This window comes from Typopeltis vanoorti, chromosome 6 (genome assembly GCF_054136105.1).
Source record: "Typopeltis vanoorti isolate ZY-2024b chromosome 6, IOZ_Tvanoo_1.0, whole genome shotgun sequence".
NCBI classification, from domain to species: domain Eukaryota; kingdom Metazoa; phylum Arthropoda; class Arachnida; order Uropygi; family Thelyphonidae; genus Typopeltis; species Typopeltis vanoorti.
In genome coordinates, this window is record NC_143554.1 from 148,369,248 (window position 1) to 148,396,797 (window position 27,550).

Consider the following 27,550-nt stretch of genomic DNA (forward strand, 5'->3'; position numbering starts at 1 on the left):
TTTAATTAAATATTGCTTTGAGAGAGGGAAAGGATGGGCAGAAATATTTGCATTTACATGTTCTAAACCAACTGACTGTACAGCCGATGAATTTATGTACAGTTGGTGAATGCAAAATTAAAACCGAGGGGGCAGGATAGAGTTTCCGTTTATTTATCGGAGGCTTGAAATGGATTGAAAAAGGTCCATATTTGATGTGTGGAACAGAGATTCCTGATTATCCAATCATAAATCTCTACTGACCTGAACTGATTTTCCAATCCTACCAACGAATGCACGTTAGAATAAGTTTACTAAATTTCCCTACCATTAACACGACCATAATATAATATACAGGGTGTTCGGGATAAATTTGACATATTTATAATTAATTATATTTTTCCGTAAGTTACATGTATTAACACACACTTCTCTTCATTTAAAAGTTTGGACCCTTCTTCATTCATATACAAGATGTCAGAAAGGATGGATAGCTGGAACCCACCTGAATCATGGAAGAGAATAACTTGTATCATGATGATTCGTGCCCGCCATCAAAATAAGGATATTACGACTGCTGCCCAATGCTCCCTGAATACAGTAAAAACAATCAGGCATGAACTAGAGACTTGCAATGGTGACTACGAGGATGTAGCAAGAAGAAAGATCCCTAGCAGACGATCTGATTGCGTTCGTACAGCAGAATTCCTCGCAAATCTGCAGGAACAGGTGTTGAAGAACCCTGGCATTGGAATTCGGGCTTTGTTCGTGGAGTTGCTAACTGTAGTCAAGCCCTGGATAACAAGGGTAGCCAATGGTAGGCCGTATGTATGGCAGCAGGATTCGGCCCCTTGCCACACCTCTGGGAAAAGTCAAAAATGGTTGTCTGAAAATTTCTACGACTTCACCAGTCCAAATGTTTGGCCTCCAAACTCCCCAGACCTTAACCCCATGGATTATTTTGTATGGGGCGCAGTTGAAAAAGACACCAATCGCACTTCCAGTAATACAAAAGCCCAGTTAATGGATAAAATTAAAACAGTTTTTGCGGCCCTTCCCAGGGAGACTGTAGCATCAGCTTGTTCGAGGTTCCGAAGCAGAATTGAAGCTGTGATCGATGCTAATGGTGGTTATTTTGAGTAAATCTTGTTGATAGTATTGTAATTAACTCTGCCTGTAATGTTTTTTTGTCAATTCATTAAATTTAATAGATACAAAGAAGATTTTCTTTTTCCTTACGAAACTGTCAAATTTATCCCGAACACCCTGTATGTCTCGATATAAAAAGAATAACAGTCATTAGTGGAATAAAATAAATAAACAGCTAAATAAAATATAAATATACAAACTTCAACTACATCTTTCATTATCGGTATTTTCCCAGTAATTTTCATCTATAAAATTCGAATTATAAAATTATGAAAATTTTAAAATATTTTAATTATTTAAATGCTTATTAAATATATTGCTACTAATTGCAGGTGGATGCTATTGTATATAACACCAATTTATAACATCTTCCACTGAGTATTAAAACTAAAGTTAAACTATTTAACTATTTATTTAACTATTTAACTAAAGTCAAAACTAACCTCCTTTCCACAGGGAAAACAATCTCAGAAGCCATGAAATTCAATAAATAATCAACATTGCGAAGAATCTATATTCATGCGTGTGACCTTTTCTTATCCTTTCCTGAAATACAAAAAGGACTACTAGTACTTTGATAATGTACTTTAGATATCAAGGCCACTTAACTGACAACGCCTTCAATTTTAAATGCTTCTTTATGTAAAGTAAATAAGTCGCGAACTTTGGATTAGAGTAGATAGCATTTCCAAGAGCAAATAACAAACTATCAGGAACACGGGTGGCACTTAAAATGTCTTGATAAAAATAAGAAGAAATCTAAGATATAAAATTTCATTACATCCCACGAAGAAAGTTTGGAATTAGTAGTTTCGGTTTGAATTTTGGAGGATTTTTCATTCGACAGGATCAAGTTAAATTCAAGAGTAAGTACACAGAGACATTGCTTTTCTTGCTAAGTCCAAAAAAATGTTATTAAAGTCCTATTAACCAGAGCTGAGTTATTGCAACAAAGTGTGTGTGTGTGTGTGTGTGTGTGTGTGTGTGTGTGTGTGTGTGTGTGTGTGTGTGTGTGTGTGTGTGTGTGTGTGTGTGTGTGTGTGTGTGTGTGTGTGTGTGTGTGTGTGTGTGTGTGTGTGTGTGTGTGTGTGTGTGTGTGTGTGTGTGTGTGTGTGTGTGTGTGTGTGTGTGTGTGTGTGTGTGTGTAATCCTGCTGATTTACTTGTGTACTGGATTAAAAAAACAGACGCATTTCGGAAGAAAAGGTCGATACGAGGATTCCTCTCATTACGACGAGCATCGAACCTAAGTCTTGAATAGAAGGACCTAGCGCCCCATGCTTTGCTTTCTTAACTGTAACTCTATGGAGGCATTAAGCTTTAACACGTAGCTGCAGATTTGGAAATTTAATAAATAAAATAAATTATTTTAGAAAATGTAACTTTTATATCAAAACCTTTTGAGAATGAAATATATTTTGAGATTTTAATTTCGGTTTCCGTCAACAGAGAAAGAGAACTGCTGCAGTCTGATAAATAGTTCGGTAAATAGTTTAATCTGTAAAATCATCACAGATATGATTAGGATCTGCAATCGGAAAGCACTTAAAGCACATGAGACATTGATTTTGGTTTCCGTTTCAAGGCCGATAAAAATAAAAATATAATAATAATAATAATAAAAGAACTATATAAGTTATGGCGTTTAGCTGCAGTGTTTCTAACAGGAGAAGTAATGGTGGGTGGTTTTTTTTTCTCTTGAGAATCTTGTTAATTATTCTGGTCATTTATTAGCTCTTATTTAAAAGCATTCATAGATCTTTGAATCTCAGATTCTTTTTTTATTCACTTTTTAATTCTGAGTATGTCATATTTAAAAGTTAGAGACTGTGAAACAAGGACGAAAGGCTGCGATCTGTGTAGTTCATTTACTAGTGTCATCATGCAGTAAGAAATGCATCTCATTACTTTAAAAAACATTACTTTTTCAAAAAATATTTCTTTAATTCAAAAATATTCAATAATTTTCACAGGACCCAATAATCAGTGTGTCCTTGATGAGGTAACTTGCCATCAGTTCAATACAGAGTTGACTCGTACCACATCGAATGGTCACATAAAGATGCAGTGTTATTCCAAAACTACTGTAACATGTCTATTCTGCAGAAAAAGAATTCCAAAAGTAGATATTGGAGTAAGGAAGTTATAGAAATAAAAACATATATAAAAACTTTTGTATGACGAGGTTTAGGAAAACAAAGTATTCATCAAAGACATAAGCTCCAGATTCCTTTTTTCAACATATTCTCTCTCTCTCTCTCTCTATCTCTCTCTTTGTGTGCATATATGTGTGTTATGCAAACTTCTCCTGTAGGGTGTTTTTTTATGACTCCTATAAGCGGAAGTTCGTAAACGTATAATACATTATTTCCGTGGATGAAATGAGGCGTATTTTTATTTAAAATGACAACAACCTTCACACTATTGACAAAATCGATTCTGTTTGGCATTATCCTCGAGAAAAGGAGATTATGATACCGGTGATGACAGTGATGACATTTTTTTTTCACCTCTAGAGAAACTAGTTCTTTATCTTCAATTAATATTTAAATGCGTATTAATGTAAGAATTAAAATACAAGAAGGGATTAAACTTGTGTGGTTATATGTTTCGTATTTCCTTAGAGATATAATATAAGTGATAAAATTTAACTACGAAACGAGTATGAATTTAATATGTGTATTATATGCTGTATATTTTAATTCACTTCTACTTTCTTCCATTCTTTCGTAGGCACACAAGTATACTTGCGACATGTCTGAGATTCGTTGTTCACATTGTCAGATTGGACTTCACCGTAAAAATTTTGCAAAGCACTTACCCCAAAGATGTCCTGAGCTGCACTTGACTTGTCCTTATTGCCAAGCGATTTTCAGCAAAGCTGATATTAATGTAAGCAAATATGGATTTTACAATAAAACTAATTCAAATCCAAAACATGGTTGTATAATCATATACAGTAGTTATCATTGTACTTCCGTAAATAAGCAATGTTCTAAAACCATGCGTACTTTCCTTCAATAATAATCTGCTTCCTGATAATTCAAATCTATTTATATTATGTGAACGTCAAGAAGATATTTTCTCTCTGCCTCCTTCATCAGTAGAGTTTCAGTGATAATCATTTATCAACAGAATTTGTTTTGAAGGTTGGCAGTTCATTTAGAAAACAGTGTCATCAGCACAATTTAGTGAAAAAACACTGAGATTAACAAAGTTAACTTTCTTTTAATCACATGTATACATACATACATACATACATACATACAAGAGCTGCAAGAGGAACTTCCAATGGTCATGATCCTCTGCCACCAAGCTCAGGTGTTCTGGTGGGTTTCCCAAACGTGTCCACCCACGGTTTTGGATATAATCCATCCAGCAAGTCTTTGGCCTTACACATGGCCTCCCACCCTCTGGCTTGGCAAAGAGGGCCTGCTGAGGAAGCCTCTCTTGTGACATTCTGACCAGGTACCCTAACCAACGTAACTGTGATCTCTCAACACGGAGAAGCAGCGGTGGAGTATTGAGGGTTTCCCGAATTACAGATCTTCTGAATCTGTCGAGTCTTGTCAGCACCGCAACCGATCGAAGGAACCTCATTTCAGCCGCTTGGATTCGTGTCCGCATTCTTTCGGTCATTACCCAAATCTCATGATCATTGGTGAGGATGGGCACATACACTATATTCAAGACAAGTAGTAGGGGAGGCACTTCTGACAAGATCAAGATCAAGATAAGATAAGGAATCGTGACGTGATTGGTTGATGACGTCATTGTGTGCATGGCTTCATGGGTCTGGAATGTTTGGAATTTCCCTGTGGGCATATGTGTCACTGGCTTCAGCTCTTGTGTTTTGGTTCGCGTATGGGATTATGGGTGATGGTAGAGATAAGGATTCGTGTTGTGATTGGTGGTGCAATTCTGACAAGATGAAGATCAAGATAAGATAAGGAATGGTGACGTGGGTGTGTGTTGTTTTCAGATGTAGATAAGTGACGTCATTTTTTATTTGTAAATAAATGTCGTCATTTGTTATTTGTAAATAAGTGACGTTGTTGTTTTGAATGGAAAGGATGATATTAGTGGATAAGAAATCGTGTCGTGATTGGTGCTCACTTCTGACAAGATCAAGATCAAGATAAGATAAGGAATCGTGTCATGGGTGTGTGTTGTTTTCAGATGTAGATAAGAGACGTCATTTGTTAGTTATAAATAAGTGACGTTATTGTTTTGAATGAAAAGGGAAATATATTAGTATATAAGTAATCGTGTTGTCATTGGTGGACACTTCTGACAAGATCAAGATCAAGATAAGATAAGGATCGTGACGTTATGTCTTTGTGTGGTATTTTGGTTTGGCTATGGAATTGTGGGCTATGTTTTGAGATAAGATATCTTTGAATTTTCCCAGGGTGGCACACATCCGTCATTGTCGTCTATGGGAATTCTTAGAGTATGTGGTGATGGCGGGTGTGATTAGATTTTTCTGAATAATTAATTATATACTAGTGTCACTCAAACATACGGTTTTTTTTTATTATTATTTTATTTTATATAGATATTTGTACTAATTTTCCAATACATTTGGGGTATTTGTTTCCTGTTAAAGGGTGGGAATTCTTAGAGTAAGTCGTGATGGCGGCAGTCTTTCGAGCATTTTGAAATAATTAATTATATACTGATGTCACTCAAACACACATACTTTTTTTTTCCATACCTCATCTGTATTTTCTTCTATATTCATATTCTAATCAAGTTCATATTTTATTCATAATTCATCCGGATTTTTGATTTGTCTAAAAGTAAGATCTTAAAGTTCAATAAATAAATAAATAAATAAATAAACAAATCGTGTGTGTATTCACGGTTATTTCAAAAGTGTTCTTACTTAAGCATACATACATAACAAATCAAAGACACTGTTTGTTCTTTTAAGTTTACATATTTATTTAAGAGATATTACTTACATTGCAATATGCAAGAAATAGGAATTGAATTTACATATATCACCAATGCAAATGGTGTTTTTCTTGGCGTAACATTTCTTTGATGAGACATGTTTGATTGCCTGATTTTGATACTGCTTCCCAGATGACTATGGCAATTTCAGCTGTCACTAATATTACCAGTACTGCTATGAAAGCAAGTATCTGGCACTTTTGCGATAGTTCTTGATTTTCACCTGCAAAGAAAAAAAAATCATTGATAGTAATGGAAAAGTTAGCAGATTACTATAATCCTAATACAGTAGTTAGTTTTGGAAGTATCAAAGCTTTACAGAAACGTACAAATTTGTTACATGAAACCGTGAAAAGTTGGTCAGCAACACAACCTACTTATGTGAGACATAAACCCATTAGAAGAAAGTTTAAACGCAATCAAATCAAAGTCCTGACACTTTTACACACTTTTCAATGTGATTTGGCAGATATGTCATCCCTTGCAAAAGAGAATGGGGGTGTGTGTTTCCTTCTTGTATGCATTGATTGTTTTTCCCGATTTGCGTGGGTTCGAACACTGAAGAAGAAATCAGCAGACGATGTTGTTAATGCTTTCGAGTCTATTTTTAAAGAGGAAGTGCCATGTTACATAAACACTGATCAAGGAAAAGAGTTTTGCAACAAAAAAGTTCGTACAATGTTTAAAAACCATAATATTCATTTCTACACGACCAGGAGTGAAATGAAAGCACCCATAGCAGAAAGATTTATCAGAACATTGAAAACAAAGATCTACAAATGGATGACGTATACTAAAAGTAAAAGTTATACAAAAGTTTTGCCGACCCTTGTACATACTTATAACCTCACACCACACTGCACTATCGGTATGGCTCCTTCGCAAGTTAACCTTCACAACGAGGATCGTGTTTGGAAATATTTGTACGGAACCCAAGAGGAGACTACCAAACCAAAATTTCAAGTAGGTGATAGTGTGGTTTTAAGTGATGATACCTACAAATTTAGAAAAGGGTATTGGGGTAACTGGACACGAGAAATGTTCACTATTGCTCAGGTTATTAATAGAAACCCTGTAGAATATAGAGTTCGCAGTCGGGACGGAGAGATAGTGGAGGGAAGTTTCTACGAAGCTCAACTGCAAAAGGCTAACATACCCAATGAACTTCCGGAAGACGTGTATCTAATCGAACAAGTACTTAAGCAGCGCAAACAGAAAGGAAAGCTTCAGTATTTTTGTAAGTGGCTCGGTTATCCCTCATCGCATAATTCTTGGGTTCGTAGCGAAGATGTTTTACTTAACCCTTCCCAGTAATGCCAGTATGAAAATGTTTCCTACAAACACGCAAATGAAATTTCAAGTGGAATTACCACACGAGATAAGACTTAAAGGTAAATGGGAAGTTGCTCTTGCCGAAATTCATCTTCCGGGAGAATTTAATAACATAGATTCCGGTTACGATGAGTTTCATATGATACGTGCAATTGGTGGAGGAGTCAACAATATCAAGAACAACAACATCGCAGGAAATAAAGTTTTCGAAAAGTCTAAAGAAGGATTTTACAAAGTGTACAAGATTCCCCATGGCAGTTACAATTCACCCTCTGAACTTCTTCAAGCAGTGTTTGATGTGAGTTCTGTGATTACTGGAAAAAAGAACCCAAACAACACTATTTCTCTGACAGTTCCAAAAGATTACAACCTGTTGTTTCCCAAGGAGGCCTCGGGTTTGGGGCTTCTACTGGGTTTTAATCAGATTGGTGTTAAACTGAAAGTTACAATCACAGGGAAATATCCAATTGATATAAAGAGGGGTGTAGCCGCATATCTTGTTTATTCTGATTTAATCCAAGAACAGATAGTTGGTGATACATGTGCACCATTGTTACGAGTTGTTCAGTGCAGCACCAAGTGTTCCTTCGTTTTTGCTCAACCTGATTATTATCCGTTACGAAAACAAACATTTCAGTCAATTAGCATTGAAATTCGTTCTGACAGCGGCGAGTTGTTCCACTTTCGTGGTGGCAAGACAATAGTTAAATTACAGTTGCGACAAGTGAAGGATGACTGATTATCTCAGATATTACACATTGTAGGCAGGTTCGGCTCAAATGTTTACGGGCCCCCCAATACAACGTGGGTACGGATTAGGTAGCAATTTCAGAAGTGCCTTCTCCTTTCTAAGTCCACTTTTAAAACCTGCAGCTCAATTTGTCGGTCGTCAAGCCTCAAACGCCGGTCAGCATATGATAGGAGATGTCTTGGAAGGGGTACCTGTACGTCGAGCCTTTATAAACAGAGCATCAGAAGCTGGGGAAACCATTGCTGAAAAGGCTCAGAGTCGATTACTTCAGAGAGGTCAAGGAAGCAAGAAGAAAAAAACGAATACTAAAAAACGCAAGCGAGATGACATCTTTTGCTGAGGATATGATGTCAGAATTAGATCTTTTTTCCCATTCTCGTGTCAACATGTGTGTGGAAAGAAGTTCTTATGTTACCTACCAACCAATATCCAGTACTGACAGTGGAGGTCCTGTGGAATTTTGCATACCAGGTACATCCGAAGAATACTTGGATTTGGGAAACTCATACCTACGTGTTCGTGTGCGCATCACCGACAATGATAATAAACCTATCGACGATTCTTCAGTTGGTGTTGTGAATAATTTTTTCCATTCCCTGTTCAGTCAAATTGACGTTTTTCTCCAAGATAAACTAGTGAATGTGGTATCAGACACGTATCCTTATAGGGCTTATATTGAAAACCTACTAAATTATGACAGAGATGCTAAAAACAGTCAACTCACAAATGAACTATTTGTTAAAGATGATGTGGCTAATGTTAGTGATATGTTTACCAAAAGTGAATGTGGGATGCGTAGACGACAAGCTCGAATTAACCAATCAAAAAGTGTCGAGATGCTTGGGCGAATACACGCTGACATCATGCATCAAGACCGGTACTTGATCAATAATGTTACTGTTCGTGTTCGTATGGTTCGCAGTTCTCCCGAATTTTGTTTACTGACTGCAAATGCTGATTCTAAGGCTAAATTGCAAATTGAAGAGTCTACACTTTTTGTCCGCAAAGTCAAAATAAATTCAAAGATTCAACTGGCTCACCTGTCTGTGTTAGACAAGTCAAACATGATATACCCCATCAATCGTGTGCAAGTGTCTTATTTTTCAATTCCCAAGGGTATGTCAGATGCCACACGAGACAATCTGTATCTAGGTGAAATACCATCTAGATTAATTATTGGACTGGTCGCTAGTGATGGTTTTAATGGAACTTTCAACAGAAATCCATTTAATTTTCATCATTTCAATCTGAATTTTCTTGTAGTGAGCGCTGACGGTATTCAGTATCCCTCACAACCTTTGACTCCGAACTTCAAAGAAAGGCATTACAGCAGATGTTACATGTCACTGTTCACATCACTAGGTAAATGGAACAGAGACTGTGGTAATGACATTTCTTATGAAGAATACGTAAAGGGAAACGTTCTCTATGGATTTGACTTATCGCCAGATCAAAATGCCGTTGCCCCCCATGTCAGCCTGTTAAGAAGAGGAAGTGTGCGACTCGAAGTTAAATTTGCTCAACCTCTTCCTGAAAACATTACAGTGGTTCTTTATGCAGAATTTAAGTGTACGTTATCCGTAACAAAGGATCGTTCTGTGTTACTGGACTATGACCACTGAACAATTAGTAAGCATACTAGAGTTAGAACGCACGACAAGAAAAGTGGGTTTAGGAGTTTGTGCTCGTGATGAATTGCCACTATATCCGATCAGAAAACAACAGTCGATGTTCGTCGTGAAAACAGATCCGATCTGGTTGCCAGGACAACATTGGCAAGCTATCTATATTAAAGACAAACACGGTGATTTTTTCGATAGCTTCGGTCGTCCACCCGAAAACGATGTTGCTAACTTTCTGAATATTTACACTAATAAATGGCATTGCAATTCTGTAGCTGTACTAGCTAAGGAATCTGTCGCGTGTGGTTTGCACTGTGTATATTGTTTAATATCGAGATGTCGTGGTCTTTCTTTGCAAAATATTATTAACAAATGTTATTCTAAGGATTTATGGTTAAATGATATTGTAGTAACTAATGCTGTTACAGATCATTTACTGAAAATAAAAAATAATTTAAAAAAAAAAAATTGTTTTTCACTTACCATTTTTTCCAAACAAGTTTCTTATTCCCACGCAGCTTTCGGGGAGATAGAGAGATGAATTTGGTACTCCTTCTTCGAGCTCTCTTGCGGGGAGGGATTGGAGTGGAAGCATTTTCTTCACTGGGAGTGGCTGATGTTGATGGTTGATGGGAATGGTTCTGGGTATTTGGTTTGTTCAGTAAAGGTTCTGGACGTGGTATTCTATGTTCCTGTTGCTCTCCTTCTGTGAGAGTCAATTGGTTTTTCAACCCTAAATACTTTTGCAGAACATTTAAATATGCTTTTACTTTTTCATCTGCATGCTTATTTCTTATTTTTAAAATGGCACTCATTTCGTCATCGAGTGTGTACAATTGACGCTCCTCTGGTGATTGGAGAAGCGTAAATTTTTTAAACATATTCATTTTCTAATAAGTGAAGTCAATAAAGGAACAATGATACTGCCTAATAATGGGAACAGTGCTCCTCCGTGCTGTAAAACCAGTTTTCTTCTGGTTATGAAGGGAAGCGATTTGTTACTTAGTGCTCTTATATTTTTTTTTTCCTTCGTAGGCGTGACTTCTGATTATGTTTTATTGGAATATTTCCACATTAAACATTTGCAGATTTCACAGAGTGTGGTGATTTGGCTGGAGGTGCAATGTTTTAAAGCATCATTTGCTTGTTTGGGAGAGGAATGAGATACGTACTTGATGAGATATTCATAGCGTTTGAGTCTATCAGCCATTCAGGGATAAACACTGTATTGGGTTCTTCTCCTGACAAAATCCGTGACCTCAAGCGTAAAATATCAGGTGTTTCCTGTCTAAAGTCTAAAACTAAATATGAGTGGGGTTCGCGTGTTGCATCTTTATAAATCTGAACTAACACGTTCGTTTGTCCTGGAAATACTTGGGAAGCTAAATGAGAAAACTGCAAAGAGTCTCGGGGATTTTTAAAAGCAATAACATAATGACTATTGAGAGAAATTGTACGAAAATGTGTACCTTTACAGAATAAATTTTGTGTCAGTAGAATGACACTAAGGTTACGGTGATGTGAATCTTTTATGAATACATCAGCTATTTCCGTGCTGTCCTTAGCCTGGTGAACCAAATCATCGATTATGAGTAAATTTCTCACATTAGAATCAAATTCAGGTAACTTCAAACCATTCACGAATTCTATATTGGTAAATTTTTTAAATTTATCTTGATTTTCACTGTAACAGTAAACGATTCGTTCCGGTAGTGGTTTGATTAGTTGATTACAATGTTCTATGAGAGACAACACGAATGTTGTTTTTCCTGAATGAGTAGCTCCCGAAATTATACATGTAAATGGATGTATGAACATATTGAAAATGATAACATAATAAGACTGTGATTGTTTTTATACAATCAGAGATCATGTAAAAACAATAGATATTTGTTTTAATATCAAAAAAATCTCCTTCTCAACATTTTTTTTTTATCACAGTCAGCATGTAATCATGCCAAGACGAATTTTCTTTTTTAATTCTAAGAAAAAAAAAAAGCTATTATGGAATAATAGTAACAATAACATTGATGTAAAAAATGTACAATAGAAGGGCGACACTGCAAATTATCGTGTTGGGAAACAACCATGGATTTTTACCTACCAGGTAGAATGTTGTTTAGTTTTCTGTCTCATAGATGGCATCTTTTGCTTATGGGATATGTGAGTGTAAGGAATTATCCTTTAAAATACCCATAGGGAAAAGTGAATGTGTCTGTTGACACTATGCGCTTTGCAAAAGTGTATCCAAATCTTTTTGTTACGGAGGTCGTTTTGAGTTGACAGCTCTATTTGTCTCTGTGGACAGAAAATGGTACAGGAATTTGGATGTTTTGTGGCTCACCCCTTACTGCTACAATCATAGATTCCAGATTAATCTCAGTGGCCGCGCGAGAATTTAAAGTAAAGCCTTTGCATTTGGTCACAATCTTACCCCCCCCTGCGTTCTGTAGGAATAAGATTTGGGGCCTGTGGTAACAAACTCAACAATAAAGTCACCGTCGAGTTCGTCACCTAGCTCCCCAAGGTAGTGACCAATGGACGGTGAGTAATCTCCCAGTTTTTCAATGAAAATGACAGAATCAGTATCTGTGTATAAAAGCCGTCTTTGTAAAGGTTCCATGACCTCGTATAACTTTATCCTAGCGTAGGCAGCTACAAATGAGGAGATGACAGCATTCCCTTTCCTATTTTCAGGCTCAGTGCCTTCAACAGTCGAGTAGGCAACCATCATCTGCTCTTCTGAAACTAACCTGGCATCTTGGATAACTTTACTGTTATCTAAAAAAAGTTCTACGAGGTCTTCATAAGAGGAAATCACCTGGGTCTGAGTTCTTAACATTCTCATGCCAAGCCTTCCCCATAGAGAATTCAAACAAAGCTTAGCATGTGAACGTTTACCAGGGTTTTTACTGATGTGTTCACTATTTAACATAACACCTTCCCTTAGTAAAAACTAGTCCAGATAAGCCTGTCGGTTTTGACCTTCAGGCCATCCAGATGCTTCCTGTTTCAGCTTCAGAAAGGTATCAATATAGTGAGCAAAGAAGTTTTCTTCCCCTTCAAATTTTTGAGAAAAATGCCACACCTCATAAAATTCAATAACTTTATAACCCCGAGAACGTGCTAAATCTAATTCTGGAGTGCACCAATAACCTGTAAATGATCGGTCCGCATGAGAGCACAATGGGGCCATTTCGGAAGCACACTTTCCACACAGGGGGAAGATTAATTTTTCGTTAACTGTGATGGGCAAAACCGGTAAAAAGAGATCGGTAGGTGCTTCCACTTTTGCATGGCAAATACCATAGTATACCCCAGGAGAATAATCGAAATTATCGATAATAACTTCGGGATGCCCCATAGGGAATACCTGGTATTTCATTACCCATGGATAAAGGCTATTGAAATCCAAATAGCGAATAACCTCCCCTTCTGACTGAATTTTGTGATACATTTTGTAGCAGTCGGTTCTGCCACCATGTAGAGCACTACGAGGTAATATGGGATCTGGAATATTAAGAGCAGCAATAAAGGTTTTCAAGGCTGTGTTTTCAGAAATTTCTGCATTAAACTGACATTCCCAAATTGAGATAACGTCGAATCCTTGGCTATGAAAGTAGTTTTCCCGATCCTTCGTTTGCTCAAAAAGGGAAATCATGTCAGTGTTTCTGTATGGTTGGAATGTACTTGGTCTATAACAAAATTGACAACCATGGAAGAGGCAGCCGTAATATTCATAAATTAAGCTTCCACATTTCCCATCGACAAAATAAGGTCCGATGCGGACTTCTCCCCCCACAGAACGTGCATGTTGTATGGTTATGTTGTTCTGTTGTTCTTGCCATTTGAGCTGAGCCAAAGCCTTTCGACTTTGCACATTTGCCCCTATGTAACCACGAGCAGGAAGTATGGCCAATGTGTTAGGTTTCAAAAAGTTTTGGAGAAATACTCTCAAACATACTCCTGCAATTGTAATGTCATGGAGAAAGGGATCAATCTGTGTGAGCTGTATGAAGAGAGTGCAAAAAGTGTTGCAACTATCACGCAAAACATGCACGTCATCTTCCATATAAGCTAAAAGTTCCGCTTTCAGACAGTATTCAGTGTCTAGCCGATTTTCGTACCAAGTCTCGAACTCTGTACGAGTTTCTTTATTCATAAATTCCGGCTGGAAATATGATTTTTCGGGGATGACTCCGCGATAATCCAGAGAATCGGATGTGTGAAACTTATGAGGAAAGAAACCCTTATGAACTTCTGGGAGATCGAACATGGCTGGTAGTTTCCTAAGAGTGACACTAATGTAGGAAAAACTATCAAGAAATATGATGTGTAAAGGGTCATAATAGATAGCAAGTATCTTTGATCCATCAAACACTACACGGGGTTGAAAATTTTTTGAAAAAAGATATTCCAAAATAAAATACACGTCAAAACCACGAAAATTGTGTGCAATCACACGAACATTTTCGTATTTTGGTTTGACAGTCTGAAGGATCTTACCATCTCGATCTCTTTTCATAATATTCTTAACAGAAAACAGCTCGTCTAGGAATTGACCCACACAGTTTTCACCCCAGAACTCGTGTTCGTGACTACCGAAATCAGCTATTCATAATACTGGTACATGACGATGATTTTTAGCTATAGTTTCTGTGTCAAAAAAAAACTATAGAAACTTGTTTATTTGAGACCTCCGATTTCTTCACAAAGCATTTCTGTTTTGGGTGAACTAATTTGCAGTGTGTGCAGAAATTTTCACGTGGACAGATGTGGCTTTTATCTGTAGAGAAAGTAGCCAAACACTGTCCGCAACGATGGAGTTTTGAACAAATATTATTTTGTATGTGCAAATTCAGACATTCGTTGCCGTAGAAAAATCTATTGCACGACTTGCACAAAAGTAGGTCCCACACACTATGACTGGCATTTGTGCGACAGTAGATGCACACATTTTGGCATCTATGCATTTGCAATTTGATTGAATTTTTGAATGATTTTATGCAACTGGGGCAATAGTAGCTATTCCCAAACAGAGCTGGCACACTACGCAATAAATCATAATGAGAGTTGCGGTATAAAAGACAGATCTGTTTACTTGCATTTGGGCCGCAAAATACTACAGAAAAATCAGCATCTGCTGAAAAAATTATGCTTTGGTATTCCGGAGTCAAATGCTTTTGAAAGAGATCTGCTTCTGGAATATCGCAGGAAATGAGCGGAACCCCAGCAATTATGTGGAGAGTTAAAGCCCTCTTTGTTTGTAACTTTTTACAATCTAAACGCACTTGTCTGTATGTTGCAACATCATCAGTGTGTGAAGAAACACCCAGAACAAGTGCTCGTGCCATGCAAAGATTGTCTTTGTTGTTAATTTCCACAATAGCTTTTTTTATTTTCACAAATTCATCCAGGCTAAGCAGCGTTCTTCTTTTAACATTGCTTCTTCCACCACCATTGTTACTGATATTGAAGGTACGACATCAATCACAAGATCATTTGCCAAAAGAAACTCACGTTTCGATTGGGCGACAGCATAAAAAGCATCAACTATCCTTTGGATAGTTAGTTCAGAAAGCAACATGAACGGTAAGTTTATGTTGCTTTCTAAACTGGATGCACTAACGCCTAAGCGAACGTGAGAAAAAGTTCCAGAACCCAATAAACGCTGAATGATCTCATTAAGCATATCTCAAAATATATCAAAAAAACACTCTGGTGAAAAGAGTTCCAGATCACGAAATCGAACTTGATACTCCAATTGTCGAGTTTGATACTTGATAGATTTACATGATCGGGCCACCGAAACAGTATAAAAATCCCTGTAGAGTAAGGGTTCGATAGTAGTAGACGTAGAGAGTTTAGATTAACATCCAGTAACTGAATGTGAATCATATAAATTTTGGGGAGGGTCACGACTTCCTCCAGCCACACCAGCAATTGTTATATTAGAATTAATAACACGTCCTGTGATTTCTTCATTTTCTCCAGTCAAATCTACCTCTATAATGGTGCGTTGATGATTGGATATATTCCCATTACCATCAATAAACCGAATAACAGATGATGGCTATTAAAAAAAATAATAAAATAATAAAAATTACTTTGTAGATTTCAGAAATATCGTTTAGAAATAAAAACTCAAGGTGATTTTAGCAATTTCAATACTACATAAGAGTTTCACTAACACACTTTTACTAAACATCACCCCTCAAAAAATTTTCCCCAAAAAATCCTAATAACCAGAAAATAAATTAAATGTTACTCATCATAACTTATTAGCAATTTCGACACTATGCTATGGTTTCACTAATACAATATTAATAAATAACTACACTCAATATCTTTTCCCAATCAAAAAAAAAAAAATATATATATATATATATATATATATATATGACTTATGGGATTTCACTTAACACAAAACAGAATGAATATCATGAACATGATTTTTATTTTCCATTGCAAAAACCACCTTATAACTTTATAGACAAAATCGCTAATGTAGTCACTAAAATTCATATGACATTGCTATAAAATGACAAAATTAACTTACCTTTTCTCCAGGAAAACTCATTTTGAAACTATAATAATCTTCTGAATGCATACAACTGTTACAAATACTACTAGAAAGTAACTACTAGAAACTCAAATTGGAACTAAAGAGCGACCCTTTAGTCTATTTATAAAAAAATTAGAACCAATGAAAACCAAAAATCACATCATGTGACAATGAATAACTTAGTTCTCATCGATCACACAAGGTCAAATTACGAACCTTTGCTACCGACCAGAAAGTTGACTAATACACATCCCTGAGAAAAATTTTACCTTTGAAGTAAACGCTAAGAAAAGAACGATGACCGACTGATCGGAAATGAGTCACTCAGTTATCTACAAACAAGGTTAATGAAAATTAACAGTGTGGGAAAATAATTCACAAATAAATTCTACTTACAGCAATAGGTTAAGAGCACAAGGAATCGAAGGTAAAATAAATAGTTAAGTTGGTAATTTCCCAACGAAAACCAAGAGTTCCAAACAAAACACACGATTTCGCACCTACGTACAACAAAAGGCGAGCGGATAAGAAAAGACTTAATGAGAAATATACAGTGTTGGAAAATAAATTCTCATATACTTTATATATTTATTAATTCTGCTCAGTTATTCTGTTAGAATATGACCTGTAAAAGTAAAATACAGAAAATAACCAATCAATTTGAAAAAAAATAAATAAATAAAAATTTCACTTGTCTGAATTCCATACTCTAACAGCAATCGGAATTCGAAACCGGAAATAACACTTACCCTAAACAAAACGGCGCATAGTTTCCCAATAACCTTGGGCAAGTTTAAGAAATGACTTAATGAGACATTTTCAGTGTTGGAAAAAAAATTCACATATACTTTATATATTTATTAATTCTACTCAGTTATTCTGTTAGAATGACTTTTAAAAGTAAAATACAGAATATAACCAATCAATTTGAAAAAAAAAATAATAATAATTTCACTTGTCTGAATTCCATACTCTAACAGCAATCAGAATTCAAAACCGGAAATAACACTTACCCTAAACAAAACAGCGCATAGACTTTCCCACCAAGGGCACCCATGGGAAATAATTAATACAGAGAACCAAACGGATACTAAAGTAAATTAAGTAGTCCACTAGCTTTTCTGGTTATTTACAGAAATATCATTCAACTCCTATGTTTTGTGTGTTTTGTGGTGTGAATATATGTTAGCCACAGTAACCTATAATGAAAAGGCTTTTCAGATTTGTGTTTGTGTTCTGTGAATATATGTTAATCAACAATTTGGAATATTCAGAAAACCTAGATAGTACCACGATGTTCCCATTCTGGAAAGAAATGTAAGTTTTTTTGTTTTTTTTCAAAGAAATGTTACGCCAAGAAAAATGCCATTTGCATTGGTGATATGTGTAAATTCCTATTTCTGCATATTGCATTGTAAATAATATCTGTGAAATAAATATGTAAACTTAAAAGAACACTTTTGCAATAACCGTGAATACACACACGATTTGTTTATTTATTTATTTATTGAATTTTAAGATCTTACTTTTAGACAAATCAAAATATCCGAATGAATTATGAATAAAATATGAACTTGATTAGAATATGAATATAGAAGAAAATACAGATGAGGTATGGAAAAAAAATAGTATGTGTGTTTGAGTGACATCAGTATATAATTAATTATTCCGAAATGCTCGAAAGACTGCCGCCATCACGACTTACTCTAAGAATTCCCACCCTTTAACAGGAAACAAATACCCCAAATGTATTGGAAAATTAGTACAAATATCTATATAAAATAAAATAATAATAAAAAAAAAACGTATGTTTGAGTGACACTAGTATACAATTAATTATTCAGAAAAATCTAATCACACCCGCCATCACCACATACTCTAAGAATTCCCATAGACGACAATGATGGATGTGTGCCACCCTGGGAAAATTCAAAGATATCTTATCTCAAAACATAGCCCACAATTCCATAGCCAAACCAAAATACCCCACAAAGACATAACGTCACGATCCTTATCTTATCTTGATCTTGATCTTGTCAGAAGTGTCCACCAATGACAACACGATTACTTATATACTAATATATTTCCCTTTCCATTCAAAACAATAACGTCACTTATTTATAACTAACAAATGACGTCACTTATCTACATCTGAAAACAACACACACCCATGACACGATTCCTTATCTTATCTTGATCTTGATCTTGTCAGAAGTGAGCACCAATCACGACACGATTTCTTATCCACTAATATCATCCTTTCCATTCAAAACAACAACGTCACTTATTTACAAATAACAAATGACGACATTTATTTACAAATAAAAAATGACGTCACTTATCTACATCTGAAAACAACACACACCCACGTCACCATTCCTTATCTTATCTTGATCTTCATCTTGTCAGAATTGCACCACCAATCACAACACGAATCCTTATCTCTACCATCACCCATAATCCCATACGTGAACCAAAACACAAGAGCTGAAGCCAGTGACACATATGCCCACAGGGAAATTCCAAACATTCCAGACCCATGAAGCCATGCACACAATGACGTCATCAACCAATCACGTCACGATTCCTTATCTTATCTTGATCTTGATCTTGTCAGAAGTGCCTCCCCTACTACTAAGACAGCCAGCTTTGCTTCTGGCTTAACTCCTGCTTCAATACTACCGAACGGCCAAGCTCTCGCAATATTGAGCTTGCTAAGCCAATTCGAGTATCTAGCTCTACGTCCCATTTTCCATCATTCGTGAATATGGACCCAAGGTATTTAAACTTCTCCACCTGCCTCATTGGGACTCCACTTACAAGTCGGTTGCACTGGGATGGTTGTCTTGAGACCACAAATGTTTCAGTTTTGGCCACACTGATCTTCATATCGGCGTCTGCATAAACAGCTACAAATCTATCCAGGGTCTGCTGGAGGTCATCTGTCGAAAAGCTAAGCAGAAGTAGGCCATCTGCAAAAGGCAGACGTCCAATGCTACATCTTCCAATTCTGACACACTCACTGCCTTGGCTTTGCCTATCAATCTAGTCTATAAATATTATGAAAAGGAGGGGTGACAGAACACATCCGTGGCGGAGGCCAACGGAGACTGTGAAAGGTTCAGACTTTGTGCTGTTTACCCTGACACAAAACTCTGGGCATTCATACAGGGATTTGATGGAAGCAAATAGTTGGCCATCTACTCCATTCTCCTGTACTACTTACCAAAGCTTATCCCGAGGAACCCAGTCATATGCCTTCTCCAAGTCCACAAAATATGTGTACACATTCTTGGCATATTCCCAAGATTATTTCTCAAAGACTTGCCTTAAAGTGAAGATTTGGCCAGATGTGCTTCTACCAGGATGAAAGCCACATTGTTTTTCTTGGAACTTTGACTCAACTATGCTCCTGCACCGTCTTTCCAAGCGCCTAGCATACACTTTCCTAGGCAGGCTGAGCAGAGAGTTGCCACGATAGTTACTGCAATCCTTCTAGTCTCCCTTCTTAAAGACTGGTATTATTATGCCTGTCTGCCATTGCTTTAGTGCTCGCCCAGATATCCCAGCAGCCTGACACATTCGAGTCAGCCGGAGAACACCGTCTCGATTTAAGGCTTTTAGCATTTCGGGCAGAATTTCATCATCGCCAGCAGCCTTGCCCGATTTAAGCGATTTTATTGCTAAATGGACCTCTTCTGCTGTGAGACTAGTCATTGCTCTGATCTGGACCTCTTGGTTGTCCACAACTGCTGGGCAACCCGGGTTAAGAAGGCTCTCAAAGTATTCCCTCCATCTGTGGAGGATATCCTTCTCGGTTGTTAAAAGTGCACCATCAGAGGCCTTAATTGTCCTTGCTGTGCATGATTTCCTCCCTCGAATGCGGCGGATGGTCTTCCAGAATATTTTGTTTGCATTTTCATAGGATGAGTCTAATCTTTCTCCAAAAGATTCCCAAGCCTTCTGCTTTGCTGTCTTTACTGCCTCAGCATACCGCAAACGCATCTCAGGTGACCTGACTCTAAGCCATGTTAGGTAGGACTCCTTTTTTGCCCGGACAGTTTTTTGGACTTCTTGGTTCCACCAAGGTGTCCTTTTCTTACAGCCCGTTGCCACACCGAGCCGCTTTCTGCCACAGCATGAGAGTGCAGAGGCAGAGACAGCTGTTCTGAACAGCTTCCACTCCTCCTCAACATCTGCAGTATGCTTGGGAACTTGGGAATCTCTGAACCTGGAGGAAATGCCATCTGCAAAATTCTTCCTCACAGCCTCATTTTCCAATGCCTCCCATTTCACGCGGTATAGCTGCTTAGGACTACCAGCGTTGACGGTTGCATCTGGTTTCTGAAGCCGTAGAGTGCACACAACAAGGTGATGGTCAGTTGACAGTTCTGCCCCTCTTCTCAAACGAACGCCCAACACCGAGGAAAATAGGTCTGCTGAGACTATAAAGAAGTCAATCAGAGACCTTTGTTCTGGTGTATCCCTGTACCAGGTATGGACTTCTCGGTGCTGGAAGAGGGTATTCGTTATAGACAAGCTGTTAGTACAGCAGAAGTCCAATAATTTCAACCCATTCGCGTTAAGGTCAGGGGCGCCATTCCTCCCAACCACACCACTCCATATCTGGTCATCTGTTCCAACATGTGCATTGAAGTCACCCATTAGCAGGACTGATTCCATATCTGCCACCCTGTCAAAAGCAGCATCCACTTCCTCTAGGAAGGCAGAGTATTCTGACCCCAGATTAGGTGCATATGCTTGCACCACAGCCAAATCATGGTTTTTTATCTGAAGCCTTAACACGCACCCGTCCCCCAAAGGGGATCCACTCAGCAACACAGTCTGACAGCTGGGGGCTTGTGAGTATCCCCACACCCGCCTGAGCAGACACTGTCGGGCTCACGCCAGAGTAGTAGAGCTTCCACCCCTTATCCAGGTCGACAGTTCCAGAGCCTCTCCTCTTGGTCGACGAAATCCCGACTAAGTCTAGCCGGTAGTGCTTGACTTCCTCGACCAGTTCCAACTCCTTCCCTGTCAGAGAGAAGATGTTCCAGTTGCCTAAAGCCATAGTCTGGTGCCGTTGTCGTTGCCATTTCCGTCCTTTTGCAGAACCATTTCTTTGCGCTGCCCCTAAACACCTCACCAAACGGGTAGCGGGCCCATTGATGGAGTTTCCTCTAGCAGAGTGCTGAGGAGTGGTGTCTAAGGGAGACTGTAACATAATTTTTGAACGGGTCCCTCTGCCTAAAACCCGAACGCGTCCCTTGGTAACCCGCGCGACGGACGATGCGGTATGAACATTTTTTGATGGCCTGATCATGTTACAGTGTTTAATAATGTCCTGTTAGCACAAGACGAAATGACACAGCAAAATAGGAAAGATTCCCCTCGAATACTCTAATAGCATTCGGGGGAAGGAGCAAGAAGAGAAGAAAGAAAGAAGCAAGGGAGAAAGAGGAGGAACCAGCCTACAGATAATATAACAGATGTATATTACATGAAGTTAGGCATGGTCCAGCATCAGGTACCTCGGGTTTGCGACTCCCGTACTCACTAAAGTGAGCTCCTGAGGCTTATTTATAAATATATAAAATATAATTATATAAAGTAGATAAATAAAATACAAATGTATTAAATTCAACTATATATTTCATTATCAGGATATGACCAAGTGATTTTCATTAGTAAAATTTGAATTAAAAATGACGAAAATATTTAAAATATTTTAATTAATTCAAATGCTTATTAAATCGGTATTGCAGGCGGATGTTATTGTATATAACACCAATTTATAAAATCTTCCATTGAGTATTGAAACTATTTAAATAACTTCAAAAATAGTCTCCTTTCCGAGGCAAAATACTCTCAGAAGCCACGAAATTCAGCAAGTAGTCAACGTTGCAAAAAGAAACTATATTCATATACTGTATGTGCCCTTTTTTATGCATTCCTGAGACACGGCAATGACTGCTAGTATTTTGATAATGTGCTTTAGATATGAATGCCACTTAAAGTAGATGGAAACTTCGATGAGCAAACCAAATCTATCAGGCACACGGATGACACTTAAAATGCCTTGATAAAAATAAGAAGAATCTAAGATATAAAATTTCATCACATACCAGCATGGAAGTTTGGAATTATTAGCTGCGGTTTGAATGTTGCAAGATTTTCCATTAGAAATAATCGAGTTGAATCCTAACTTGCGAGTAAGTCCCAAACAATGTTAATTAAAGCACTTTGGCCCAGTGCAGAGTAATTGCAGCTTATAACCCCCCCCACACACACACATCCTTATGCAATTAACTTCTCTTATATTAAGTATAATGAAACTAACATCGAATAATTATCTAATTCCAGTGTTAATGTAATTTAATCTGATATCTGTATTTAAACTGCTTCAGTGAACTGCAAATTAAAAATATCCTTTATAAAAATAGTCAAGTTCATCATAATCGCGCAGTCATTCAAAATACCATGGCAATGAATTAAATGCAACTGTTTAATTAATTTTGACTAGGATAAAAATTAATATTATATTTTTAATAAAAACACGAGCGAATGTGCTGAAAAATATCAATGTCGAACAGTTTGCAGAATTCAACTGCCCGTTCAAATACAAATATATTATTAGAGAAGAAATGACAATTTTGAAACAAGAATAAAATCTTGGTTACTCATTTGCAAACTCTGAAGAATGGTGGACTTAAGTATTTAATACAGCATTCATAGAAAAGAAGAAAACATACCGAAAGACAATAAAACTCATTTATCACGTGTGTGAGAATAATAAATACAGAGACAAATGTAGGAAAGCTATATATAACATTAGAAGTTCAAGGACTCCCAGAATGAGTCCATGGAATTTTTGGAGGTGTCATATGATGAGAAGTGACCGAGATAATAAAAGTACTGAACAAAACCAAAGCAAACTGGTAGGACCTGAAATAAAGTTTTTGAGTAATATCTTAAAAATAACTATTTTGGTAAATGACATCAACACTAAATACCTACCCGAGTATTCTCGAGATTTTTTTTTCTAACAGTAGGCATGGCCAGTCCAGAGTAATGAAAACATTGGAATAATTACCGAAGAGTGTGCACGTAGAAGAATGACAGTTGGATTTCATTAAATGGCCCATATTGACATAGTTTTCGTACGTGGTCCTTGAAATAATCGTTGGTACTATTCGAAAATCGAATCAGTTAAAGTGGGAAAAGATGAGAAAATGAAAGTCCTTATTATTACATGCATTCCCAGTGAGAAAGCCATCTAGAATTCAAAAGATGAGTTGAGGAGATCTGATTATAGAAACAGCAGGAAACAACTGAATGACTTTGAGGAGGAAGAATAGAGTAATTTGGAGTGGCCTTTCTCAGCATTGACATTTAGCAAGGTGACTTTATCATCAACAGAAGCCGTAGCAATAAGAGTTCTCAAAAATAACCGAATAATAACATGAACGTGAAGTAAAATACTCGCATAGTATCCTCTGTATCCACTGATGATATATATCCGGTATATGATGGCAATGACAACACTTGAAGTTTGTTTCTTAGCTGTTTGTAGTTCTTGTAATTCGATTGTATTCCGAGTAATATTTCCCTCACCCTTTTTTAACTCTTTTTTGATTTCTTTGAGTATTTCAGAAGTATACATTTATTATTAGCTTTTGTTAGTTTTGGCATATCCTTTTTATCTCATCTAGTATTGCATTTGTTTAATCAAATTCTTTTTTTTTGTGTGTGTGTGTGTCTGTGATTAAATGACAGAATTTAGATTTTCTTTCTACAAAAGCAGCATGGTATATTACAGTCTTTTGATATCCAAACTTTAAAATGTCTCTTGGTCTCTTGAACTGACCACCATTTCAAATGGTGTTCACCACTTTGAATATGCATTTTTTAAAAACATAAACACATTTAATAATTATAAAATATTGTGCATTTGAAAACACTGAACTAAAAATCAAATAATGTTATAGAAGGAACATTACAACTGAAAGAATATCATTTCACATTAATTATTTCAGAAGTACACACTTATTATTAGCTTTCGGTTTTTTAGCTTACCTTTTTTATGGCATCAATTATTGCCTTCATTTTTGACATCGGTTTTTTCTTTTTTTATGATTCAGCGCCCCTAATTTAGATTTTTTTTCTCGAAAGAATAACGGTATTTTGGAGTCCTTTGATATCCAGACTTATAAATGTTCCTTTAGTTGGACGTTTTTCCCTTGAATTTCCCTTCAATTAAACACATTTCAGAATCGTGCAACGTATGTATTTATGAATGATTTTTTTTTTCAAAACATAGACATTTCAAGTAATTATCAAATGTGCATTGGAAAACCCTGAACTAAAAATCAAATAATGTCGGAATACTATATCTCAAAGAGTATCATGAAAGTTCATGTTTGCAAACATCTCTACACAGGAACAGGGAAAAAAAAAACTTAATATTAATAATAACTGGCAAAAATTAATACCAATTTAACCATAACTTTATTATGATTAATGTTAAGAGTAATATTCTCATCTTAATTCAATGAGCAGTTAAAATGATCATTAAGTTTGAATTAATGTTTTAAAAAACCGCCAATACATGTCCTTGCGTGATTTCATTGGGCAGGGGATATCATCTTGAAAGAACAGAGTTTTGGCATCTCTTCTGCTTAAATATTTCTCATCATTTCTTTCTTTTTATTCTTCTTTTCAGGATTTTAGTTCGACTAGCCTGTTTCCACCCTTCCCAGCTTTTTTATTGGTCTCCGTCTGTTTGTTAGTAAATGAGCTGATAATTTAAGAAATGACGATGGTAAGGAGGTCAATGAACCAGTCGATATAGTGGAGTTACTGAGCGCGCATTTTGCAAAAGTATATCATCCAGGTGGTGGCATTGAAAAAATGAAGGAGCCATTAGTTTATACGGGAATTGTGATGAATGAAGTGGAGGTGAATGGTCTATTACAGAACCTTAATGTGAATATATCTGTGGGATTGGATGATATACCGGCACGGGTCTTGCGTGAAGCGGCTAAGGAATTATCAGTGCCCTTGACCATGTTGTTTAATCTGAGTCTCGGGTCTGGTTTAGTCCCGAAGGCGCGGAAAGAGGGGAAAATAGTTTCACTGTATAAAGGAGGACCCAAGACTATGGTTGCAAATTACCGACCGATCAGCATATCAGGAGTCGTTGTCAAGGTCTTGGAGAAAGTAGTCAAGGGAAAAATACAGGAATGGATTGATGAAAATGAGATACTGTACAGAGGACAGCATGACTTTGTAAAGGGTAGATCATGCCTGAGTAACTTGCTCAAGTTTTATAACAAGGTGACGGCTGAACTGGATAAGGGAAATGGGTTTACAGTGATACTGCTGGACCTGGCAAAGGCGTTTGACAGGATACCACATGGAATTCTAATCTGTAAACTACAACATATGGGAATGGATATAGGGTTGGTGAGATGGATAGGTGGGTGGTTGATGGAGAGATATCAAAGAGTAGTTTATTCAGGAGTAGAGTCCAAAAGACGGCCTGTGACTAGTGGTGTGCCACAGGGTTCTGTTCTTGGACCACTGCTGTTTAATCTGTTCATTAACAATATAGGGAAGGATCTAAGTGGAACAGTTCATTTGTTCGCTGATGATGCAAAGTTGGGGAGGGCGATAGTGAGTGCAGAAGATATCAAAGTCTTGCAGGATGACTTAGATAGATTGGAGTTCTGGGCTAAGGAGAATGGATGTCAATTAATGTGACAAAATGTAAGGTTATGCATTTTGGGGTGAAAAGATTAGCAGCAGTATACCACATGGGTGGAACTGTACTCCAAGAGATTGATGAGGCTAGGGACTTGGGAGTTCTGATGGATAGGGAGATGAAGTTTAGGGGGCACATTGCGAAAGTAGCTAAATCAGCTCATCAACTCACTTGGTTGTTGAAAAATACCTTGACGAGCAGAGACAAGCAAGTTATTGTACCGCTGTAACGAGCCTTGATAAGACCTCATCTCGACTACTGTGCCCAGATTTGGTCACCTCGGTTCCTTCTTGATGGGGAGGAGGTGGAGAGGATCCAGAGGCGAGTGACTAAGATGATAGCAGGTCTATAGAATGAACCATATGAGAACAGGTTGAAGATTTGTGGGTTGCAGAAACTAATTGATAGGCGGAAAAGGGGAGATATGATTGAGACATTCAAATTGCTAAAAGGATTCTATAAGATTAATTCAGAGGATATTTTTGAGATCAGGACTGGTGGTGGGAGAACTAGGGGACACCTATGGAAGCTGGGCAAGAGTGTGGTTAGCAGGGGTGTCAGAGCTGGGTTCAGAGTGGTAAATGAGTGGAATAAGCTGCCAGAGTCTGTTGTGGGTGCTACGACAGTGAGCGAGTTCAAGGCAAGGTATGATAGATACTGTGAGAATTTCGTATAGTTGTGTGGACATGGTGATTAGGGCCTCCCTCGATGAGTCTAAGGACTCCCTGGAGTAGCCCGAAATAATAATAATAATAATAATAATAATAATAATAATAATAATAATAATAATAATAATAATAATTCATTATCTTCCTGCTTACGTTTTTATATTCCATTTGTTCCAGGGATCTTTCTATTTATTTCTATCTATATTTCTGAAATTATTTTCATTATTGGTAGCGTTTAGTTCTTTCGGAGTTATTTTCCCTTTTGTCTAATATTATTTTCCCGCTGTCTACAGAAATCTCATATCCATCTCTTTTAGATTACTGTTCGCTTCTTGTGTGCTGAGTAACCAACGTGAAAAAAAACTGTCTTAATAATTGGCGCTGCCAAAAATAAGCCACTTCAGTAAGTCGATGATATATGTCCCATTGAAGTACACAGACCTTTTGTTAACTAATTCTACTTTAAAACATACCGTAGATACCGCTTATCCTCTTGGTACTGCAGACCATGACGCTGTTATATTTCCTTCGCTAAAGAATCCCTAATTAGTGATCCTCGTGGTTATACGAGGTGTGTCTATTAAATAACGAGACTGATACAACTGTACAACTTAATGGTTATCCTCTTCAACATACTCCCCTCCTCTATCTCTACATTGTTGCATACGAATTTTTGATTGTCAGAAGCACTGCTGCTAGTCATCAGGTGTTATCTGCTTCCGTACAATGACTGAAAATAGGTGCCCTTCAATGCGGATTTCAA

The 27,550-nt window shown here is 37.1% G+C and overlaps 1 long non-coding RNA gene across 1 annotated transcript in view; it reads right to left on the reverse strand.

Moving 5' to 3' along the window:
- Positions 1-24,468, reverse strand: part of LOC150106071 (uncharacterized) — a 63,045-nt gene extending 38,577 nt beyond the window's left edge. Inside the window, exon 1 of the long non-coding RNA XR_016548464.1 lies at positions 24,433-24,468. This is a non-coding gene — a long non-coding RNA (uncharacterized LOC150106071). The remainder of the gene's footprint in view (positions 1-24,432) is intronic.
- Positions 24,469-27,550: the final 3,082 nt, after the last annotated feature.